This window comes from Pseudophryne corroboree, chromosome 1 (genome assembly GCF_028390025.1).
Source record: "Pseudophryne corroboree isolate aPseCor3 chromosome 1, aPseCor3.hap2, whole genome shotgun sequence".
In the NCBI taxonomy this organism is placed as follows: Eukaryota; Metazoa; Chordata; class Amphibia; order Anura; family Myobatrachidae; genus Pseudophryne; species Pseudophryne corroboree.
In genome coordinates this window covers 1,043,988,320-1,044,013,224 of record NC_086444.1, presented here as the reverse complement: position 1 = coordinate 1,044,013,224, position 24,905 = coordinate 1,043,988,320, and the positions used below count along the sequence as shown (strand labels likewise).

The following is a 24,905-nucleotide window of genomic DNA, read 5'->3' as shown; positions in this document are numbered from 1 at the left end:
AGACGAAGAGTTTTGTGCTGAGCACATTGAGGACATGAGTTGACATAATCTTGTATATCCTTCTTCATGGTGTCCCACCAATATGACCTTCGTAGAAATTCACACATTTTTTGAACACCAGGATGACCGGAAAACTTGGAGATATGAGCCCACTGCAGCAACTTTGGACGAAATTCAACTGGTACAGACATTCTCCCAGGAGGAGGACCCAGAGTAGTGGGAGCTGCTGAAATAGAGACTGGACTGAGAATCAAACTCTTTTCAAAGGAATTCTTCTCATCCGAGGCCGTTAAAGAACGAGACAGAGCATCAGCCTTAGCGTTGAGAGTCCCGGCCCGGTACTTAATAACGAATGAGAATCGAGTGAAAAAGAGTGCCCATCTAGCTTGACGGGAATTCAAGCACTGGGCCGTCTTGATATACAACAAGTTCTTGTGATCGGTATAGATCGTAATTAGGTGTTTAGGACCTTCCAATAAGTACCTCCATTCTTCTAGGGCAGATTTTATTGCTAAAAGCTCCTGATCTCCAATGGTGTAGTTTTGTTCAGCAGGAGAGAACTTACGAGAATGGAAACCACATGGATGTAACTTCCCATTAGAGGAGTACTGTGAAAGAACGTCACCGATGCCTACTGAAGAAGCATCAACTTCCAAGAAGAATGGTTTAGAAAAATTTGGTTGTTGGAGTACCGGAGCAGACATGAAGGCTGATTTCAACCGGGCAAACGCTACTTCAGCTTCTGACGACCAGTGACTTGGGTCAGACCCCTTTTTGGTTAGGGCAGTAATAGATGCAACAATGGTAGAAAATCCCTTAATAAATTTCCGGTAGTAATTTGCAAAGCCCAGAAATCTTTGTACCGCTTTCAAGGAGAGAGGCTAAGTCCAGTCCCGACTGGCAGTGAGTTTCTCCGGATCCATGCGAAGCTCCGTACCCGAGATGACATATCCGAGGAATGAAATTGAAGGGACCTCGAAGACACATTTGGAAATCTTGCCGTAGAGACGATTCCTTCATAGGCGAAGAAGTACTTCTTTGACCTGTACTCTGTGCTCTGCAAGATTCTTAGAAAATATCAGAATGTCATCCAGATACACCACTACGCTTTGATATAACATATCTCGGAAGATTTCATTTACAAATCCCTGAAAAACGGCAGGGGCATTGCTGAGGCCAAACGGCATTACCAGATACTCGTAATGCCCGTCCCTGGTATTGAAGGCCGTCTTCCATTCGTCCCCCTGTCGGGTACGTATCAAATTATAGGCTCCTCTTAAATCGAGCTTAGTGAAAACGTGGGCTCCACGGACCCTATCAAATAGCTCCGTGATTAGCGGTAGAGGGTATTTGTTCTTAACGGTGATATCGTTTAAGCCACGATAATCAATACATGGTCTTAACCCTCCGTCCTTCTTCTTCACGAAAAAGAAACCTGCTCCAGCCGGGGAGGTAGAGGGGCGAATGAATCCTTTCAGCAGATTAGACTTGATGTAGTCCGACATAGTTTGGGTCTCGGGTAATGATAAGGGATATGTGCGTCCTCGAGGTAGCATTCTCCCTGGGATAAGCTCAATGGGACAGTCCCAGGGTCTATGCGGTGGTAACTGATCGGCCGCCTGTTCTGAAAATACGTCTGTGAACTCCCGATAGGCATCTTGAATGAGCTCCTCATCCGACTTGGAAGATGCACGGAGCAGGTAAACAGGAGTGAGACAATTAGACTGACAAAACGAACTCCAGGACACTATTTGTGACGACTTCCAGTCGACATGAGGATTGTGAATTCTAAGCCAAGGTAGACCAAGAACAAGATCGTGAGGCATCTCCGGAATTACTAGGAACTCCAGATGTTCTTGATGCAGAGCTCCGACCTGCAGCTTGATTGGCTCTGTGCGACTTGTAATAAGACCATTAGATATTTTGGTACCATTGATGGCGGTCAACGTAATAGGTCGTTTGACAGACTGTAACTGTAAACCCAGACTCTGAACACAAGAAAGAGAAACAATAGTTTCCTGCAGCCCCAGAGTCCAGCAGGGCTTTAACAGGTTTAGCTATAGACTCAGAAAACAGAGACACGGAGAGTAAACAATCCACTGTCGGAGAAGATTTAGATGTAACCCCTAACTCGACTTCTCCGGAACAAGCTAGGACTGCCTGTTTCCCGGACGGGACTTGCAGAATTTGATAAAGTGATCCGCGGCTCCACAGTAGAGGCAGAGTTTACCCTCACGACGGTGATGTCGTTCTACCGGGGACAGCCGGGATCGATTGATTTGCATGGGTTCATCCGAACTTGGGGTAACTGTTTGCTTAGACGGGAGAGACCGAAATCTGGATCGATCCGACCGACTACGTTCGCCACCTCGTTCCTGCATGCGGAGATCCACCTTAACGCAGAGTGAGATCAACTGTTCTAAGGAATCTGGCAGATCCCTAGTGACCAGCTCGTCTTTTAGACGATCGGAGAGCCCGTTCCAGAAAGCTGCCCGGAGAGCATCATTATTCCAGCGTAGTTTCCGAGGCTATGGTCTGGAAGTGAATCACATACTGTCCCACTGAACGGGAGCCTTGACCGACTCGGAGCAGGTCCGAGGAAGCAGCGGTCATTCTGCCGGGCTCATCAAAAATCCTTCGGAATGACGCGATGAAATTGGTGTAACTGGAAACCAAAGTATCAGATCGCTCCCACAATGGAGACACCCAATCCAACGCTGAACCTTCAAACAAGGAAATAATGTATGCCACTTTGGCCCGATCCGTGGGGAAGTTGTGTGAGAGAAGTTCAAAATGCACCTCGCATTGATTGAGAAAACCACGGCAATTCTTTGGATTCCCATTATAGCGAGAGGGAGTGGGAAGCTGAAGGCGTGACCTGGTTCCGGACAAGGATTGAACATTACTGGTGGCAACCACTGGAGCGGGTACTGGAACTGGAGCCGGAACTACAGAAGCCAGGGAAGCCTGAATTTGATCCAGCCGGCCGGATAATTCCTGGAGATACTGCATCACCTGGCCCTGTGCTGCCTCCTAACTCTGAACTCGGGAAACTAAGTTTTGGATGGCACTTGATTCTGGGTTCCGATCCCCCGGGTCCATGAGGCCTGAGTATACTGTCACTGACCTGGGTTCGGAGTGTTGAGAACTCGGGGGTTCTTCCGATGATCGGAAAGAGGAACCACAGCTGGGCCGGAGCAGGGATGGCCGGATGTAGGTTTTCCTCATGCAGAACTAGCCATAGTAACTGGCGTATAATGCTGAAGAATTAAATGATGATTTGAGAACGATGGTGAAGCACACAGAAGAATGAAGAACTCGTGAGTGATGCTGAAAAAATGAATGAGGATTTGAGAACGATGGTGAAGCACACAGAAGAATGAAGAACTTGTGAGCGATGCTGAAGAAATGAATGATGATTTGAGAACGATGATGAAGCACACTGAAGAATGAAGAATTTGTGAGCGATGTTTGAAGAATGAGAAGCTTGTGAGCGATGTTGAAGAATGAGAAGCTTGTGAGCGATGTTGAAGAATGAGAAGCTTGTGAGCGATGTTGAAGAATGAGAAGCTTGTGAGCGATGTTGAAGAATGAGAAGCTTGTGAGCGATGTTGAAGAAATGAATGAGGATTTAAGATTCAGTGTAACTCTGGAAGTATGGAAGGCGTTCCACTTGGAGATATCATGTAATACAGGAAACACAGGAAGTGTCCCCCTAAGAGAAACACTGTAACTCAGAGAATGTCCCACTGAGTGATACACTGTAACGCTGGTAGCACAGTGAATGTTCCACGGAGTGATACATTGTACCGCTGGTAGCACAGTGAATGTTCCACTGAGTGATACACTGTAACGCAGGTAGCACAGTGATTGTTCCACTGAGTGATACACTGTAACGCTGGTAGCACAGTAAATGTTCCACTAGGTGATACACTGTAACGCTGGTAGCACAGTGATTGTTCCACTGAGTGATACTCTGCAAACGCTGGAAGAACAAGGAATGTTCCACTGAGAGATACTCTGCAAACACTGGAAGCACAAGGAATGTTCCACTGAGAGATACTCTGCAAACGCTGGAAGCACAAGGAATGTTCCACTGAGAGATACTCTGCAAACGCTGGAAGCACAAGGAATGTTCCACTGAGAGATACTCTGCAAACGCTGGAAGCACAAGGAATGTTCCACTGAGAGATACTCTGCAAACGCTGGTACACAGGAGACGTTCAGTTAAAGAACTCACTGAACGCTGCTAGCACTGGTGATCATAGAAGAGACGATACTCAGGTGCCGAAGCTCTGCATGGCGTCTTCCTTTGTACTTCCCGCTCTCTCCCAATTGGCGGAAGGGGCCGATGACGTCACTCGCCCACCACGCTCCCATGAGCGCCAGGCGCATTGGCGGCGCCCACACCCTCGGGCTTCACCCCTGGCCCTTGGGTGGCTGGAGGGGGGGACCCCTTGATTTAAGGGGTTCCCCCTCCTCCAGGGTACCCCAGCCAGGGGTGACTATTTGGGTATGTAATGCCAGGGCCGCAGGGACCAGTATAAAAGTGTCCCCCGGCTGTGGCATTATGTACCTGTCTAGTGGAGCCCGGTGCTGGTTTCAAAAATACGGGGGACCCCTATGCTTTTTGTACCCCATATTTTTGGAACCAGGACCAGGCGCAGAGCCCGGTGCTGGTTGATGAAATATGGGGGAACCCCTGTCATTTTTCCCCCCATATTTTTTCAACCAGGACAGGCTCAAAGAGCCCGAGGCTTGTTATGCTTAGGAGGGGGGACCCCACGCAATTTTTTTTACAGTTTTTACACTAAACAGACCCTTTCACATAGATAACCATGCACAGATCTCACTGATCCGTGCATGGATATCCAAACTCGACTGGAAAAAGCAGGTCTATTTTTTTGCTGCTTTTTTTAACGAATCGGAAAAAAAAAGACCCGCACTTGAGCACTCAACTAACACCCAAATACGAATGAATAGTGAATTCCCGTATTCTATGAAATAACAGCCACGTTTGACCGATGGTCTATTCATTCGGATTTCTGAACGTTGTCATTCAAACCATTACGAATAGTCCAAACACTGCCGAGATTGATGCTTAGTGAATTCCCGGATTGGGACTTAGAAAAAAAAACACAAATCGGACAAACTCGAATTCTTAGTAAATATTGGCCCAGGAATGAATTTGGTACCTGAAAGTGGGAAGGCAACCCCAATTTGCAGACAACCGGGTTCAGGACTTGCAAAACAGGGTAAGGACCGATGAACCTCGGAGCAAACTTCATAGCGGGCACTCTTAAACGAAGATTGCGGGTAGAGAGGCTTTTTGCCCGGGGCGCCACTACCCTGCCGCCACCGTGGCAAGAGCCGCTGCTAATCTACCCTCACTCCCTCCCCGCTCCCCGGCTGCAGCGAGCGCTGTGTGCGCCCACTGCAGCCGGTGTCGCTGACAGACACTAGAGGTCAAAATTAACCCCTAGTGTCAGTGCGGCGCTGCTATGGGAGAGACGTCATGACGTCTCTCCCATAGAGAGGAGACGGAGCCCGGAGACAGCAGCAGCAGCGGTCCGGAAACAGGAGCGAGGCTGGTAAGTATTCTGTGTTTTCTGTGTTTTTTTTTAAAGTTTTCACAGCGGCGCTACTAATGGGGGCACATACTGGGGTCACTACAAATGGGGGCACAGCTACATGGGGCAGATCTACAGGGGGCACAACTACAGAGGACACATACTGGGGGCAATGCTACACGGGGAATAGCAACTGGGGGCAAATCAACTGGGGGCACAGCTACAGGGGGCACTGCTACAAGGGGCACTGCTACAGGGGGCACAACTACAGGGGGAACAGCTACTGAGGGCAAATTAACTGGGGGCACAACTACTGGGGGCAAATCTACAGGGGGCACAGCTACTGAGGGCAAATCTACAGGGGGGCACAAGTACAGGGGGCACAACTACTGGGGGCAAATCTGGAAACTTTCGTCCTGGGCACCACAAGGTCTAGAACCGGCCCTGGCTGCAACTCACAGCCCCACATTCTAAGTCCCTGGAGTCCTGTGTGAAATGGCAACTGAATCACAGAGGGATGGACTTAAACAAAACATGCAAAATCTGACACTGGCTTGATGATGTTTTGCCTCTTTTTGGAATCCCAGCTAGTCAGGAAAATCCGAGCCCAGACCCAGAACTACACGGAAATGACAAACTGAACTGGGTTCGGTCACATCTCTAATACACACACATATATATATATATATATATATATATATACATACACGGCTCAAAAAAATAAAGGGAACACTAAAATAACACATCCTAGATCTGAATGAATGAAATATTCTTATTAAATACTTTGTTCTTTACATAGTTGAATGTGCTGACAACAAAATCACACAAAAATTATCAATGGAAATCAAATTTATTAACCCATGGAGGTCTGGATTTGGAGTCACCCTCAATATTAAAGTGGAAAAACACACTACAGGCTGATCCAACTTTGATGTAATGTCCTTAAAACAAGTCAAAATAAGGCTCAGTAGTGTATGTGGCCTCATCAAAGTTGGATCAGCCTGTAGTGTGTTTTTCCACTTTAATATTGATGGTGACTCCAAATCCAGACCTCCATGGGTTAATAAATTTGATTTCTCTGACGTCCTAGTGGATGCTGGGAACTCAGTAAGGACCATGGGGAATAGACGGGCTCCGCAGGAGACTGGGCACTCTAAGAAAGAATTAGGACTACTGGTGTGCACTGGCTCCTCCCTCTATGCCCCTCCTCCAGACCTCAGTTAGAATCTGTGCCCGGCTCGAGCTGGTTGCACACTAGGGGCTCTCCTGAGCTCCTAGAAAAGAAAGTATTTATTAGGTTTTTTATTTTCAGTGAGATCTGCTGGCAACAGACTCACTGCTACGAGGGACTTAGGGGAGAGAAGCGAACCTACCTGCTTGCAGCTAGCTTGGGCTTCTAGGCTACTAGACACCATTAGCTCCAGAGGGATCGAACACAGGCCCAGCCTCGGTCGTCCGGTCCCGGAGCCGCGCCGCCGTCCCCCTTGCAGAGCCAGAAGCAAGAAGAACGTCCTGGAAATCGGCGGCTGAAGACTCCGATCTTCATTAAGGTAGCGCACAGCACTGCAGCTGTGCGCCATTGCTCCCCATGCACACCACATACTCCGGTCACTGATGGGTGCAGGGCGCTGGGGGGGGCGCCCAGGGCTGCAATTAGATTACCTTAAAATGGCAAAAAACACATAATATAGTCTAATAAACTATATATGTGTAAAAAATCCCCTGCCATAATATTAATATAAAGAGCAGGTGAAGCCCGCCGGGGTGGGGCTATCTCCCTCAGCACACTGGCGCCATTTTCTCTTCACAGCTCCGCTGGAAGGACGCTCCCCAGGCTCTCCCCTGCAGTTTCCAGGCTCAATAGGGTAAAAAAGAGAGGGGGGGCACTAAATTTAGGCACAAAACTGTGTATTATAGCTGCTATAGGGAAAATCACTTTGTGTAGTGTAAATCCCTGTTTATACAGCGCTGTGGTGTGTGCTGGCATACTCTCTCTCTGTCTCCCCAAAGGACTTTGTGGGGTCCTGTCCTCAGTCAGAGCATTCCCTGTGTGTGTGTGTGTGCGGTGTGTCGGTACGGCTGTGTCGACATGTTTGATGAGGAGGCTTATGTGGAGGCGGAGCAGGTGCCGATAAATGTGATGTCACCCCCTGCGGGGTCGACACCAGAGTGGATGGATATGTAGAAGGTATTAACCGACAGTGTCAACTCCTTACATAAAAGGCTGGATGACGTAACAGTCGTGGGACAGCGGGCTTCTCAGCCAGTGCCTGCCCAGGCGTCTCAAAGGCCATCAGGGGCTCAAAAACGCCCGCTACCTCAGATGGCAGACACAGATGTCGACACGGAGTCTGACTCCAGTGTCGACGAGGATGAGACATATACACAATCCACAAGGGGCATCCGTTGCATGATTACGGCAATAAAAAATGTGTTGCACATTTCTGACATTAACCCAGGTACCACTAAAAAGGGTATTATGTGTGGGGAGAAAAAGCAACCAGTGGTTTTTCCCCCATCAGATGAGTTGAATGAAGTGTGTGAAGAAGCGTGGGCTTCCCCCGATAAGAAACTAGTGATTTCTAAAAAGTTACTGATGGCGTACCCTTTCCCGCCAGAGGACAGGTTACGCTGGGAGACATCCCCGAGGGTGGATAAAGCGCTCACACGCTTGTCAAAAAAGGTGGCACTGCCGTCTCAGGATACGGCCGCCTTAAAGGAGCCTGCGGATAGAAAGCAGGAGGCTATCCTGAAGTCTGTTTATACACACTCAGGTACTATACTGAGACCTGCTATTGCTTCTGCATGGATGTGCAGTGCTGCAGCAGCGTGGTCTGATTCCCTGTCTGATAACATTGATTCCCTTGACAGGGACACTATATTTCTAACCATAGAGCATATTAAAGACGTAGTCTTATCTATGAGAGATGCACAGAGGGATATTTGCCGGCTGGCATCTAGAATAAATGCAATGTCCATCTCTGCCAGGAGAGTATTATGGACTCGGCAGTGGACAGGTGATGCGGATTCTAAAAGGCACACAGGTTTTGCCTTACAAGGGTGAGGAATTGTTTGGGGATGGTCTCTCGGACCTCGTTTCCACAGCGACAGCTGGGAAGTCGACATTTTTACCTCAGGTTCCCTCACAGCCTAAGAAAGCACCGTATTATCAGGTACAGTCCTTTCGGCCCCAGAAAGGCAAGCGGGTTAGAGGCGCGTCCTTTCTGCCCAGAGGCAGGGGTAGAGGGAAAAAGCTGCACCATACAGCCAGTTCCCAAGAACAAAAATCCTCCCCTGCTTCCACCAAATCCACCGCATGACGCTGGGGCTCCACCGGTGGAGCCAGGTGCGGTGGGGGCCCATCTCCGGAACTTCAGCGACCGGTGGGTTTGCTCACAGGTGGATCCATGGGTTCTACAAGTGGTATCTCAGGGATACAAGCTGGAATTCGAGACGTCTCCCCCTCGCCGTTACCTCAAATCAGCCTTGCCAGCCACTCCCCCGGACAGGGAGGTAGTGCTGGCGGCAATTCACAAGCTGTACCTCCAGCAGGTGATAATAAAAGTTCCCCTCCTTCAACAGGGACGGGGTTACTATTCCACAATGTTTGTGGTACCGAAACCAGACGGTTCGGTGAGACCCATTCTAAATTTGAAATCCTTGAACACTTATATAAGGAGGTTCAAGTTCAAAATGGAATCGCTCAGGGCGGTTATTGCAAGCCTGGAAGAAGGGGATTACATGGTATCACTGGACATCAAGGATGCTTACCTGCATGTCCCCATTTACCCACCTCACCAGGTGTACCTCCGTTTTGTGGTACAAGACTGCCATTACCAATTCAAGACGTTGCCGTTTGGTCTGTCCACGGCACCGAGGGTATTTACCAAAGTGATGGCCGAAATGATGAAACTCCTTCGAAAGAAGGGAGTTTTAATTATCCCATGCTTGGACGATCTCCTTATAAAGGCGAGGTCCAGGGAGCAGTTGTTGGTCGGAGTAGCACTATCTCAGGATGTGCTACAACAGCACGGCTGGATTCTGAATATTCCAAAGTCGCAGCTGGTTCCTACGACGCGTCTGCTGTTCCTGGGTATGATTCTGGACACAGAACAGAAGAAGGTGTTTCTCCCGGAGGAGAAGGCCAAGGAGTTGTCATCTCTGGTCAGAGACCTCCTGAAACCAAAACAGGTGTCGGTGCATCACTGCACGCGAGTCCTGGGCCTGGGAAAGATGGTAGCTTCTTACGAGGCAATTCCATTCGGCAGATTCCATGCTAGGATCTTTCAGTGGGATCTGTTAAACAAGTGGTCCGGATCGCATCTTCAGATGCATCGGCTGATCACCCTGTCCCCGAGGGCCAGGGTGTCTCTGCTGTGGTGGCTGCAGAGTGCTCATCTTCTAGAGGGCCGCAGATTCGGCATACAGGACTGGGTCCTGGTGACCACGGATGCAAGCCTCCGAGGTTGGGGGGCAGTCACTCAGGGAAGAAACTTCCAAGGACAATGGTCGAGTCAGGAGGCTTCCCTACACATAAATATTCTGGAACTAAAAGCCATTTACAATGCCCTAAGTCAGGCAAGTCCCCTGCTTCAAAACCAGCCGGTGCTGATTCAGTCAGACATCACGGCGGTCGCCCATGTAAACCGACAGGGCGGCACAAGAAGCAGGATGGCGATGGCAGAAGCCACAAGGATTCTCCGATGGGCGGAAAATCACGTGATAGCACTGTCAGCAGTGTTTATTCCGGGAGTCGACAACTGGGAAGCAGACTTCCTCAGCAGGCACGACCTCCACCCGGGAGAGTGGGGACTTCATCCAGAAGTCTTCCAACTGATTGTAAACCGTTGGGAAAGGCCACAGGTGGACATGATGGCGTCCCACCTAAACAAAAAGCTAAAAAGATATTGCGCCAGGTCAAGGGACCCTCAGGCAATTGCTGTGGAAGCTCTAGTGACACCGTGGGTGTACCAGTCGGTTTATGTGTTCCCTCCTCTTCCTCTCATACCAAAGGTGCTGAGGATAATAAGAAAGAGAGGAGTAAGAACTATACTCATCGTTCCGGATTGGCCAAGACGGACTTGGTACCCGGAACTGCAAGAAATGATCTCAGAGGACCCTTGGCCTCTGCCTCTCAGATAGGACCTGCTACAGCAGGGGCCCTGTCTGTTCCAAGACTTACCGCGGCTGCGTTTGACGGCATGGCGGTTGAACGCCGGATCCTGATGGAAAAGGGCATTCCGGTTGAAGTCATTCCTACGCTGATAAAAGCTAGGAAAGATGTGACAGCAAAGCATTATCACCGCATATGGCGAAAATATGTTGCTTGGTGTGAGGCTATGAAGGCCCCCACAGAAGAATTTCAGCTTGGTCGTTTTCTGTACTTCCTACAGTCAGGAGTGACTATGGGCCTAAAATTGGGTTCCATTAAAGTCCAGATTTCGGCCCTGTCTATTTTCTTTCAAAAAGAACTGGCTTCACTGCCTGAAGTTCAGACGTTTGTTAAGGGAGTGCTGCACATTCAGCCCCCTTTTGTGCCCCCGTTGGCACCTTGGGATCTCAACGTTGTGTTGGACTTCCTAAAATCACATTGGTTTGAGCCACTTCAGAACGTGGAATTAAAATATCTCACGTGGAAAGTGGTCATGCTTTTGGCCTTGGCTTCGGCTAGGCGGGTGTCAAAATTGGCGGCTTTGTCCTGTAAAAGCCCCTATCTGATCTTCCATATGGACAGAGCAGAATTGAGGACGCGTCCCCAATTCCTCCCTAAGGTGGTATCAGCGTTTCATTTGAACCAACCTATTGTGGTGCCTGCGGCTACTGGGGACTTGGAGGCCTCCAAGTTGCTGGATTTAGTCCGGGCCCTGAAAATCTATGTTTCCAGGACGGCTAGAGTCAGAAAGACTGACTCGCTGTTTATCCTGCATGCACCCAACAAGCTGGGTGCTCCTGCTTCTAAGCAGACTATTGTTTGCTGGATCTGCTCCACGATTCAACTTGCACATTCTGCGGCTGGACTGCCGCATCCTAAATCTGTGAAGGCTCATTCCACGAGGAAGGTGGGCTCTTCTTGGGCGGCTGCCCGAGGGGTCTCGGCTTTACAACTTTGCCGAGCTGCTACCTGGTCGGGATCAAACACGTTTGCAAAATTCTACAAGTTTGATACCCTGGCTGAGGAGGACTTTGTGTTTGCTCATTCGGTGCTGCAGAGTCATCCGCACTCTCCCGCCCGTTTGGGAGCTTTGGTATAATCCCCATGGTCCTTACGGAGTTCCCAGCATCCACTAGGACGTCAGAGAAAACAAGAATTTACTCACCGGTAATTCTATTTCTCGTAGTCCGTAGTGGATGCTGGGCGCCCATCCCAAGTGCGGATTGTCTGCAATACTTGTATATAGGCCCTCATTCCGAGTTGATCGCTAAGAGTCTTCGCAACGCAAATGTACGAAATGTAAGTATCTGCGCATGCGCAAATGCGTGATTACGCATGCGCGAGTACATACGTACGACAACTGGGCAAAATTACTCAAAAAAAAAAAAAGCCGTAACTGGCAAACGAAAACGAGGAGTGGCGTGGGCGTGGCGGAGGCGACACTTCGCAATGCTCCGACATGGGCGTGAAAGTGGGCGTACAGTGTGGGAGTATGCAACTCGCAATGGGCGTGTTTTTCGCAAATAAACATTGTCGCTGTTAAAACTAACATAGGAAACCGTAGCAACATTCACGCAGCAGCCGAGTAGGTCTGCAGTTACTCTACATTTGCGAAGTACTGGTACAAGTGTGTATGCAGTAATTAGCAGTTAATTGGATATCACATTCATCTGATGTCCAATTACTTGTTAATTAATGAGCAGATGAAAGTTACCAACCAGCAATTGTCTGAACACACATTACATGTTTATTCTACTCACATATAAATCTCACACACTGCCAAATAAGGGTGTGATTTTTGTTGAATTTGTTGTGTAAGCATTTTTAAAACTTTATATATTTCCCTTTTCACAGGTACTATATATGCAGGCGGATACTTATTACAGTCAATTCTAGTTTATAATATTTAAATATAACCGCCTGCATATATAATTTCAGGCGCAATACAAACAAAAACCAAAACAAGAAAAAGGACAAAAAAAAAACCCCCCTCTTACTAAAAACTGGTCACTTAAAAAGGTTTATAGACCTGTGAGCCGCTCCCACATGATACTCTGAAATTGTATCAATCTAAAAGCTATAATCCTATCGAGCATAGATGTATATATCTCTCTGAGAGCGCTTCTGTCTTTTAACCATTTATTAAACAATAAAATACAATTGACTTTGCATTAATCAATTATCATAAATATCATAAGGCTAATTTGAAACACTATAATATACTGTATTCTAGGACTGTATATAGTATCATCTCATTTGCCAATCAATGCTTTCAATTTTATAACCAACTGTTACTTAAATGAGAAAAGATACTTTTAAATCCTTTTTGTTTCCACTGCTGTGATTTAAGATGTTAAAAGTCCAACTTGAACCAATAAATCAGATTGAACAGATGGAAAGTCTCTCCAATGGATTATTATGATTGAGTATATTTGCACCGTATATTCCAAAGGTCTGTAGATGTTCCTAGGTTCTTATTTTTAAAATTGAATGCAGACTATGGAACAATGGTGCATTTCACTTCATCAAAATAGTGGAAACTAGGGTTGTAGTCCTTGTTATAGCACAGTTTTTATGACAGCTGTCCAATAGTGGATATTTTATAGATGGTAAATTCTCACCTCACCGCAGTCACACACTTGGATGCATATAACCGGAAAAAAGCAGTGCCCAGCTGCGGACGCACGCCGCTGGATGTACCTTTTGCTGGAGTCGCTTATTTTCCGGAATCAGTCACCTTTTCATTCCCCAGCCGGGGTCAGCGGTGTATTAAGTGTGTGCGGCAGCGTCCGGCTGCAGCTACACGCCGCCAAGCCTCACCTCGTTCTGTGCCGCTCTGCTCTTTCTCTCGCTTGGAAAATATTCAGTGTTTCCACTGCGGCTCAGAGGTGTAGACGCTGTCCCAAGTGTGCAGGTGTTTCAAAAAAGCCCAGATGGTGGATTGTCCTTAACGCGTTTCTCCGTTGTGTCCTTATAACGGTTTCATCAGAAGGTATCCAGTAGTGCTTAGCACCATCCTATTTAAACTAGTCTCCTCCAATCGGTTTCATTTAATTTGATTTGTTAATTATAGGAGACAGGTGTGTATAGATATCTTATGCACTTCATTAGTGACCAGCTGAATATTCTTTGTATCAATTAAAAGGGGATGAATCTCCACAATCCCCACATATACATAGGTGTCCTTTTATCCTATCGTATTTCTTACTTACTTTTGTAAAATGTATTATTTCCAAACAATAAAAGATATACATTATAATCATATTAAAACCATCAGTATATACATTTTAGTAGTTAATTATACATATATATATATAAATATACACATATATGATATGATAATGGCAACACATGAAAAAAGATAAATGAATATAGCAGACTACCAGATCTATCAGAGAGAGCGTGGCCCAACAGACAGAGGCACTGACTCCCACCCCACCAGCCTGGGTTCGAATCCCACATAGAGACTCCTCTTTATCTGTTGTTATATTATAATAGTATTAATCTTACCGCCGTAAATAGCGGAATATATTACACAATTACCTCTCCAAAGTTTTTCTTCCTCAATATTCTAGGAATCTAACAAATTTGTATTTGTTAGATATTACTATCCGTGACAGATCTATTATAGCTTCTATACTAATAATTTTTTAGAAGCAAAGTGAACCGACTATTATGGTTCTAAGTTATTTACCAGAACTCTTTTTTAGATATTATCAAATGGATCTCATTTTTCTATAGTTATACAGATCCACTGGTTGAAATGATATCATTATGGTGAAGAAATAGACAAACATACAAAAGAGAGCGTGGCCAAGCGGACAAAGCAACCAACTCCCGCTATGCCGCTCCGGGTTCAAATCACACCCAGCACTACCCCATTCCATCACCGCAGCATTCATGGCCATATATAGCAGAGTGTGCTTCACATTTGCCCCTCAAAAAGATTTTTTCTTTTCTTTCTCAATTTTATAGGGATCTAACGAGATTGTAATCATCAGCTATTTCTATCAAAAGCATATCTATTATAACCTCTACATTAATAAGATTTTTGTAAGTAAAGAGAACAGACTTTATATAAAGTCCAAGTTGTTTACCAGAACTCTTTTTTAGATATTGTCAAATAGAACACATTTTTCTGTAAATAAGCATATCTCATATATTGTTCATTTCTATATTATCATTAAGCCCTAACGGCGATAGTGAACCAAGGGAAAAGATCCAAAACGCCTCTCTTTTACAGAGACGATTGAACCTATCACCACCTCTTGCGGTGGCTGGTATAAACTCAATACCTTGTATCACAAGGCCATCCATATTCCCTTGATGTTTAAATTTAATGTGTGTAGACAAACTGTGTGTTCTTATGCCTTTCTTAATATTTCGTCTATGTTCTAGAAATCTTATGTTTAATTTCCGTGTAGTTCGACCTACATACTGTATGCCACATATGCAGGTTAATAAATAAATCACATATGTGGCATTACAGTCAATGTGTCCCCTAATTTCAAAATCCTTACCATATGTAGTGGAGTGAAAATGTGTACTTCTATGTCCTATATGTTTACATGTTATACATCCTAGACGGCCACATATAAAACATCCATCTTTCAAGGGAATAGAACTAAGCCAAGTTTCATCTGTTTTCCTAGGTAATGCTGGACCTACATAGTAGTATGTAGGTCCAGCATTACCTAGGAAAACAGATGAAACTTGGCTTAGTTCTATTCCCTTGAAAGATGGATGTTTTAGATGTGGCCGTCTAGGATGTATAACATGTAAACATATAGGACATAGAAGTACACATTTTCACTCCACTACATATGGTAAGGATTTTGAAATTAGGGGACACATTGACTGTAATGCCACATATGTGATTTATTTATTAACCTGCATATGTGGCATACAGTATGTAGGTCGAACTACACGGAAATTAAACATAAGATTTCTAGAACATAGACGAAATATTAAGAAAGGCATAAGAACACACAGTTTGTCTACACACATTAAATTTAAACATCAAGGGAATATGGATGGCCTTGTGATACAAGGTATTGAGTTTATACCAGCCACCGCAAGAGGTGGTGATAGGTTCAATCGTCTCTGTAAAAGAGAGGCGTTTTGGATCTTTTCCCTTGGTTCACTATCGCCGTTAGGGCTTAATGATAATATAGAAATGAACAATATATGAGATATGCTTATTTACAGAAAAATGTGTTCTATTTGACAATATCTAAAAAAGAGTTCTGGTAAACAACTTGGACTTTATATAAAGTCTGTTCTCTTTACTTACAAAAATCTTATTAATGTAGAGGTTATAATAGATATGCTTTTGATAGAAATAGCTGATGATTACAATCTCGTTAGATCCCTATAAAATTGAGAAAGAAAAGAAAAAATCTTTTTGAGGGGCAAATGTGAAGCACACTCTGCTATATATGGCCATGAATGCTGCGGTGATGGAATGGGGTAGTGCTGGGTGTGATTTGAACCCGGAGCGGCATAGCGGGAGTTGGTTGCTTTGTCCGCTTGGCCACGCTCTCTTTTGTATGTTTGTCTATTTCTTCACCATAATGATATCATTTCAACCAGTGGATCTGTATAACTATAGAAAAATGAGATCCATTTGATAATATCTAAAAAAGAGTTCTGGTAAATAACTTAGAACCATAATAGTCGGTTCACTTTGCTTCTAAAAAATTATTAGTATAGAAGCTATAATAGATCTGTCACGGATAGTAATATCTAACAAATACAAATTTGTTAGATTCCTAGAATATTGAGGAAGAAAAACTTTGGAGAGGTAATTGTGTAATATATTCCGCTATTTACGGCGGTAAGATTAATACTATTATAATATAACAACAGATAAAGAGGAGTCTCTATGTGGGATTCGAACCCAGGCTGGTGGGGTGGGAGTCAGTGCCTCTGTCTGTTGGGCCACGCTCTCTCTGATAGATCTGGTAGTCTGCTATATTCATTTATCTTTTTTCATGTGTTGCCATTATCATATCATATATGTGTATATTTATATATATATATGTATAATTAACTACTAAAATGTATATACTGATGGTTTTAATATGATTATAATGTATATCTTTTATTGTTTGGAAATAATACATTTTACAAAAGTAAGTAAGAAATACGATAGGATAAAAGGACACCTATGTATATGTGGGGATTGTGGAGATTCATCCCCTTTTAATTGATACAAAGAATATTCAGCTGGTCACTAATGAAGTGCATAAGATATCTATACACACCTGTCTCCTATAATTAACAAATCAAATTAAATGAAACCGATTGGAGGAGACTAGTTTAAATAGGATGGTGCTAAGCACTACTGGATACCTTCTGATGAAACCGTTATAAGGACACAACGGAGAAACGCGTTAAGGACAATCCACCATCTGGGCTTTTTTGAAACACCTGCACACTTGGGACAGCGTCTACACCTCTGAGCCGCAGTGGAAACACTGAATATTTTCCAAGCGAGAGAAAGAGCAGAGCGGCACAGAACGAGGTGAGGCTTGGCGGCGTGTAGCTGCAGCCGGACGCTGCCGCACACACTTAATACACCGCTGACCCCGGCTGGGGAATGAAAAGGTGACTGATTCCGGAAAATAAGCGACTCCAGCAAAAGGTACATCCAGCGGCGTGCGTCCGCAGCTGGGCACTGCTTTTTTCCGGTTATATGCATCCAAGTGTGTGACTGCGGTGAGGTGAGAATTTACCATCTATAAAATATCCACTATTGGACAGCTGTCATAAAAACTGTGCTATAACAAGGACTACAACCCTAGTTTCCACTATTTTGATGAAGTGAAATGCACCATTGTTCCATAGTCTGCATTCAATTTTAAAAATAAGAACCTAGGAACATCTACAGACCTTTGGAATATACGGTGCAAATATACTCAATCATAATAATCCATTGGAGAGACTTTCCATCTGTTCAATCTGATTTATTGGTTCAAGTTGGACTTTTAACATCTTAAATCACAGCAGTGGAAACAAAAAGGATTTAAAAGTATCTTTTCTCATTTAAGTAACAGTTGGTTATAAAATTGAAAGCATTGATTGGCAAATGAGATGATACTATATACAGTCCTAGAATACAGTATATTATAGTGTTTCAAATTAGCCTTATGATATTTATGATAATTGATTAATGCAAAGTCAATTGTATTTTATTTTTAAAACTTGTTTTAATGTGTGTAAGACTCCCAAATACAAGCAAGTGAAAATATTTGTGAAAGTGTTTGAAATCTGCAACATTTTTTACAAATAAACCAACACCCACATAATGCAGCATACACTTTAATTTAGTCTTAAAAGTCACAATAATATTTGATTATAATATCTGACAATGTTTGAAATGATGTCCTGTTGACCATAGATATTTATAAAAAGCGTTGTGTCTGTTTACTTAATATGGACATTAAAGTGTGGTGCAAAGCATACCTTTTTTTTGTTTTTATTTTCAATTTTTAAGGAGAATTAGCAGATTGGTCTACAAGTGTCTATATGCTGACCTAATCTTTCTGGAACTGCATTACCTTGAAGAAACTGCTCAAATTTTTGAAATATATTTTTTATTACTATAATAATATTTCACAACATTTAAACAACATGGCTCCACGTGAGTCGCACAGGCAGAGATGGACCAAGCAGCAAGCAGATGGCACTGACAATCATTAGATAGCAGAACTCAGTACTCTGCAAAATTCTGCTTCTGACAAAAGTATATTTTTAAAGCATAAATAAAACATGACACACCCTGCCACACACAAATTTTAAACCAAATGAGAAAGAATTAGGATCCACCACACAAACACAACAATACATAGCACACTAGTAAGAGGAAGATGGCTCTGGTGTTTATACACATAAACTCACAGGCTACAATACATCCAAACAGAAAGAATACATTTCACTAAGAGGGAGTTATCCATTCTGGTCACACAAGCCAACTCCAAAAATACATAGAGGCAACATCAAAAACATGGGTGCTGCCCATCTGGAGAGACATCATTTTCTTCTTTTTCTCCCCGCCTGAGGCTGTTCTTCTTTGGAAGGTCTGCGGAGCGACCTTCGTTGGGCCTGCCCAGTGGGCTGTTCTTCCTGGGCAGGGGCAGGGGAGGGAGCCGATGTGGGTGGCTCTCTGCCACTGTGGGCAAGGGAGACAGCGATGGCCTGGAGCCCTTGCAAGATGTTATTTGCAAGGGTTTGGAATGAGGAGGCAAGTTGTTCTTGGCCCTGCCTGATCTCTGCCAGACCTTGGCAGAGTTGAGCAACACCTTGCTCAACACAGGTTCGGTGCTCAGTGAGCCGGACAGCTATCTGGCTTACCTCCCGGATGACCCCGTCTTGAAACCGATTTAGGCTCTCACCATACCTAGCGATTTCAAGCAGGATCTCCGGGATAGCAGAGGGTTGGGTGGGGGGGCCAGTAGGAACCTGCAGAGGTGGGATTTGTTGGCCCACACTGCCAGACTCACTAGGTCTCTCCACCTCAGCCTCAACCACATAACCGTCCTGTGACTCAAACGGATCACCCCCCTGTGCTGTGTTTTGTGGCAAGCAAATAGAAGAATGTGTGGGAAAAAAGAAGGATACAAAATTAGTTTCTTATTATCAATACTGTCAAAATTACAGACAACTAAATGTGTAAACTTACCTTCCAAGTCATGTCCCGTCAGGATCTCAGGCAGGTCCGTGTCCATATGAGACACCCCTTGGCCCTCCTCATAACTGACACAGGGCATCGCCATCTCCTCCAAGGCAGTATACTCCACAGCGACAGGTGCTCCTTCACCTGTAGCCCTTGAGGCATTCCACTCCGCAGCTCTCTTTGCCTTCAGGCGGGATTTGAAGTCGGCCCACCTACATATGTATTGTGAAAGAGGGACAAAGTAGAGTCTTATTATTTGTCTAAGCTAATATATAGGACACGTGTTCTGCTTGTGTTTGCTAGACATAACATCACATGTAACTACATTTTTTAGTCAACTTAGCACAGAAAAAGGACTGTCAATATGCACTTACCGTCGTCTCACTTCCTGTGATGTTCTGACGACAGAGCCAACTTCATTCACAGATTTTGTGATGTCTCTCCAGATTCGATCTTTTGAAGCAGCCCCCATGTTTTTTGGCCCTCTATGGATTTTGGACATGGCCTGCGTGACCAAGACACGCAACTCCCTCTTAGTGAATGCAGGCTGTCTTTTCTTCCGTCTGGAGGTAGCCTGTGAGGTTTCTTCTTGTTGGTCATCACCATCTTCCTCCTCACTAGCAGCTTCTGTCTGTTGTGTTTGTGTGGCTAAAGCCAATTCTCCCTCAGTTTGGTCACTTTGTGTGTGTGGCAGGGTATCCCCAGTCAATTGTTGTGGTTCAGAAGCAGACATTTGCAGAGTACTAGGTCCTGCCTCTTCAACATCCGCAGAGGCGGATTCCAACATGCGCCTTTGGCAATCTAGGCGTCTTTTCCGCAATGCCATCTCCTGCTCTGCAATGCGGTCCATCTCTGCTGCGATTTGCTCACGAGAAGCCATGTTTGTGATGACATGTGTACGCCGAGGTGTGTGCTTATATACCTACGTGCGTAGCGTTAATTCACACAGGTGTACACTGTTAATCTGATTAATGATTGCACTGCTTATTTAAGGGCCTACTTTGCACGCTGTGAGTGTAGGTAGTTTGGAGTTTCTTTCACTTGAGTTTGTTGGCTTGTGCGTGAAGGTGCTATAGGAATTTTCAGAGTGAGTAATTGTCAAGCATACATTTGTCCTTTCGTTTGCGTTTAGAATATAGTCAGTGTAGCATTTTGTCTGCGATTTTTCGTTTGTGAGTATTCTGGAATTCGTCTTGTTGTTCATTTTTTGATTTAAAAGTGTTTATTTTATGTTGATTGTTTGTTATTCTTTTTTACACATATATATTTAGCTAGTCCATTTTTGCAAATAAACCTGTGCTTCATTGCTTTTACTGACATTTTTGTTCTCTTGTAGGAGATTTGTTTTGGGTGACGTAACCCTAGTTGATTTTGTTTATTTTGTGTGCTATATAACACAAAGAGTTCCTTTCTTTATTTTGGATCAGGTAAGTTCCCTGGGCCTGTGTTGGTGCCTGTTTGGTTTATTGGTCTGTATGTTGTTTTTGACTGTCATATTTGCTCTCTTGAAGGAGATTTGTTTTGGGTGACGTAACCCTAGTCGATTTTGTTTATTTTGTGTGCTATATAACACAAAGAGTTCCTTTCTTTATTTTGGATCAGGTAAGTTCCCTGGGCCTGTGTTGGTGCCTGTTTGGTTTATTGGTCTGTATGTTGTTTTTGACTGTCATATTTGCTCTCTTGTAGATTTGTTTTGGGTGACGTAACCCTAGTCGATTTTGTTTATTTTGTGTGCTATATAACACAAAGAGTTCCTTTCTTTATTTTGGATCAGGTAAGTTCCCTGGGCCTGTGTTGGTGCCTGTTTGGTTTATTGGTCTGTATGTTGTTTTTGACTGTCATATTTGCTCTCTTGTAGGAGATTTGTTTTGGGTGACGTAACCCTAGTCGATTTTGTTTATTTTGTGTGCTATATAACACAAAGAGTTCCTTTCTTTATTTTGGATCAGGTAAGTTCCCTGGGCCTGTGTTGGTGCCTGTTTGTGTTTGTTCAAAGTGTTTTGATTATGTTTGTTTTCCATCTTGATAATAAATGTTATGTTTTTTACCGGGATTGATCAGCAAAGTAGTGTTGTTCTTGGCTGGGCTAGCTACTAAAGGGCTAACTTTTTTTTTTTTTAATTTAAATGTTTTTAACCAATTATTCTTAATTTTGTAGTAGTTGTTTGTGATGTGTTTGATGTTCTGTTTTTTTAAATAATAGTATTTTTAACAATTACAATTTAACATATGTAGCTTTCATTATAAAAATAATGTTTTTTTTTTTTTTTTATAATATTCTTTTTGGTCCTGAATTGAACCCAGAAAAAATGTCTTACGCTCCTGCAGTAAGTTGACACACCCTTTTTGTAAAAATTTTTTGTTTGCATATTTTTTGGACTTTGTTTTTGTCTTATTCAATTTTTTTTTATATAAAAGTGTGTGATGTCTATATTTATCGCAGCAGAAGCCCTACCTCCCCAACCCACGCCAGCACTCCCACCCCAACCGCCAGCCCCACAACCACAACCGGCTCCTCATCAACCAAGGCAACGGAGGCGTGCTAGGCCACCAATTTTCCGACCCCGTGTCCTACTTTTTGGGATGCCAGATGATGTGGTTGTACGTAGATACAGGCTGCCACCACATCTAATCCTAGACACTCTCTCCATAATAGAGAGTGATCTGGAGTCTGAAATTCGGTATCCTACAGCAATACCACCATTGACACAATTCCTTGCTGTGTTACATTTTTTGGCAACAGGGTCTTACCAGCATGTGGTTGGAGACCTGGTTGGCATGTCGCAGGGCCAGTTCAGTAAGGTCCTGCGGCGTGTCTGCCAGGCTTTCCTCAAGCGTGTGAAGCAATTTATTGCTATGCCTTTGGATGTTGGTGCCCTAGATGTGGTGAAGCGGCAATTTGCGGAAGGTGGTAGTCGCTTCCCACATGTTATTGGGGTTGTGGATGGCACACATGTAGCTATTCAGCCACCAAAACATAATGAAGAAATTTATAGAAACAGGAAACTGTTTCATTCTCTGAATGTAATGGTTGTTTGTGGGCCATCCCTCCAGATCCTTTCCCTGAACGCAAAGTTTACTGGAAGTTCCCATGATGCGTATGTCATTAGACAATCAGGGATATGGCACAGATTAAGATCAAGTCAACGAGCAGACATGTGGTTATTGGGTGAGTTGTTGCACATATTTTGTTCAAAATTTTGTATATTTTTCCAAATTGACTATTTCTAATTTTTTTCCCCCCTCAAACAGGAGACCGTGGATATCCTTGCACCCCCTGGCTCATGACTCCTTACCGTAATCCCAGGCCAGGACCACAGACGGCATTTAACTCCGCGCTTACTGCCACTAGGCAGCTGGTGGAGCGCACAATTGGGGTCCTTAAAGGGCGGTTTCGTGTGCTCCACCGCACTGGTGGCGACATCATGTATTCGCCGGAGATGGCAAGTAAAATAGTGGTCCTGTGCGCTATACTCCACAATATCGCGGTAAGGAGTAGCGTAGAGCTTCCTCAGACAGAGGAATTGCCTGATGAGGAGCCAGGGGTTGTCCGACACTTCGGTGGGGGGAGTGTTACAAGGAGGGGGAGCCAAGTCAGGGCAAGCATTGTTGCTGAATTTTTCAGGTATAGTGTTTTTTTTTACTCTATTGTTACCAAAATAAAAGCACAGTATGCATCATTTTTTATTTAAATGTAGAAATTGTGTTTGCTATTGTAAGGTCATTGTGTAATGCTTTTTGTGTGTTTGAATCTGTTTTTTTTTTAATCTTCAAAAAACAATAACACGTTAAGCTGACAATTTAATTTTGTGTAAAACAATACTGTGATGTTGCTAAATAGTGTCCTTATTTTTTTACTATTCTAACATAATGATTATTTAAACAAAAACACAAACAAATGAAACTGAATGTTGCCCACTTTGTGAATGTCCAGCTGAAAGACCACACAAACTGAGGTGAGTACTCAGATATGTTTATAAATTGATCTAAAACTGTGTGTGTGTCTGTGTCTGTGTTTTTTTGTTTTAAATTTTTTGGTTGTGTTTTGCTTAAAATTTGCTTATGCGAATGCGTTGTTCCGCTCGTGCGAAATAACACTCTGCTCTTCACAGCATTGCAAAGATCAATAAAGTTATTATAAATGACATATGACAGCATAGATTGTGGACCAATCACATGCTAACAGACACTATAAATATATGCCCAAATAAGGAAAACGCCATTGCCATGATGCGTGCGGCACCTTTCACCAGGCGGGAGCTCCGCGTCCTGGTTGCGGTGATGGACCGCCGCGTAGGCCGCGTTGGGCGATTCATCCCCAATCGTGTTAAGCGCGAGGCCTACGCGGAGGTCCGTCGCCTGCTGCGGTCTCGCGTCCGCAGCAGGCGGACCATCATCCAGTTAGAGTGGAGATGGAGTGATCTCCGAAGGAGGACTCCAGAGCTGTTGGCGGAGATCCGCCAGCAAATCCGCACTATGCATGCACGCAGTAAGTAACATTACATAAGATTATTAGCATAAATAGTGCAAATTTTCACTAAGTGGTAGGCTAATTGCAACACTGAGTGAACATTTTGAAAAAATAGGACAGTGTGTGTGGTTAGGGCAAACATTACTGACTGTAGCAAAGTGTCCCTAAACAAGTGCATGTTTTACATAATTAGTAACCAGGCAGGAAACTGTACCAAAAAACTTGATCAGTGCTGTCTATATAATAAGGTAGCTTGAATAGTGATCTGGTGATGTTGGCTAGACAAATCAATATGTCTCAATGGAATAGATACAGGAATGACCGACAAAATTTTTTTATTTCATAATTTTGTTTGCAGTGGGCAACATGAAGAGGTTTGAATAATTTTTTATTTAAAATTCTAAAAAAAACTTTCTTTTACATGGAACCGAACAGTGAAAATTACAATTGATTAGTATGTAATTTAACATGCAAATTTAATTATATTTTAACAATCATTCTAGGACGACCACAACGGCAAGCACCACATGATGCACCAGCTCAGCACCCTTCCCCTTCTCACTCCCCCTCCACTTCCCAGTCCCCCTCCCCTTCTCACTCCCCCTCCCCTTCTCACTCCCCCTCCCCTTCTCACTCCCCCTCAGCTTCCCAATCCCCCTCAGCTTCCCAATCACCCTCAGCTTCACAATCCACCTTAGCTTCACAATCCACCTCAGCTTCCCAGTCACCCTCAGCTTCCCAGGCCCCCTCAGCTTCCCAGGCCCCCTCAGCTTCCCAGGCCCACTCCACTTTCCACTCCCCTTCTCAGCCAACCTCTCCTTCTCTTTCTGTGACCCCTTCTCCTCCTTCCCATACCCCTTCTCCTTCTACTTCCAACTCACCTTCTCAGCCCCCCTCACCCTCTATTGGCCTAACATTTTCACCGCCCCCCTCGCCCTCTCAATCAGACCCACCCTCTGAAATTACATCCCCAATCCAACCTCCTTCCCCCATCCAGCCTCCTTCCCCCATCAAGCCTCCTTCCCCCATCCAGCC

At 44.4% G+C, this 24,905-nt stretch overlaps 1 long non-coding RNA gene across 1 annotated transcript; it reads left to right on the top strand.

Moving 5' to 3' along the window:
- Nucleotides 1–22,454: 22,454 nt before the first annotated feature.
- On the top strand, nt 22,455–24,558 carry LOC134986752 (uncharacterized). Its single transcript, XR_010192597.1, has 4 exons — nt 22,455–22,568; nt 22,652–23,024; nt 23,334–23,355; nt 24,374–24,558. It is a non-coding gene; the product is annotated as an uncharacterized LOC134986752 (long non-coding RNA).
- The last annotated feature ends 347 nt before the right edge of the window (nt 24,559–24,905 follow it).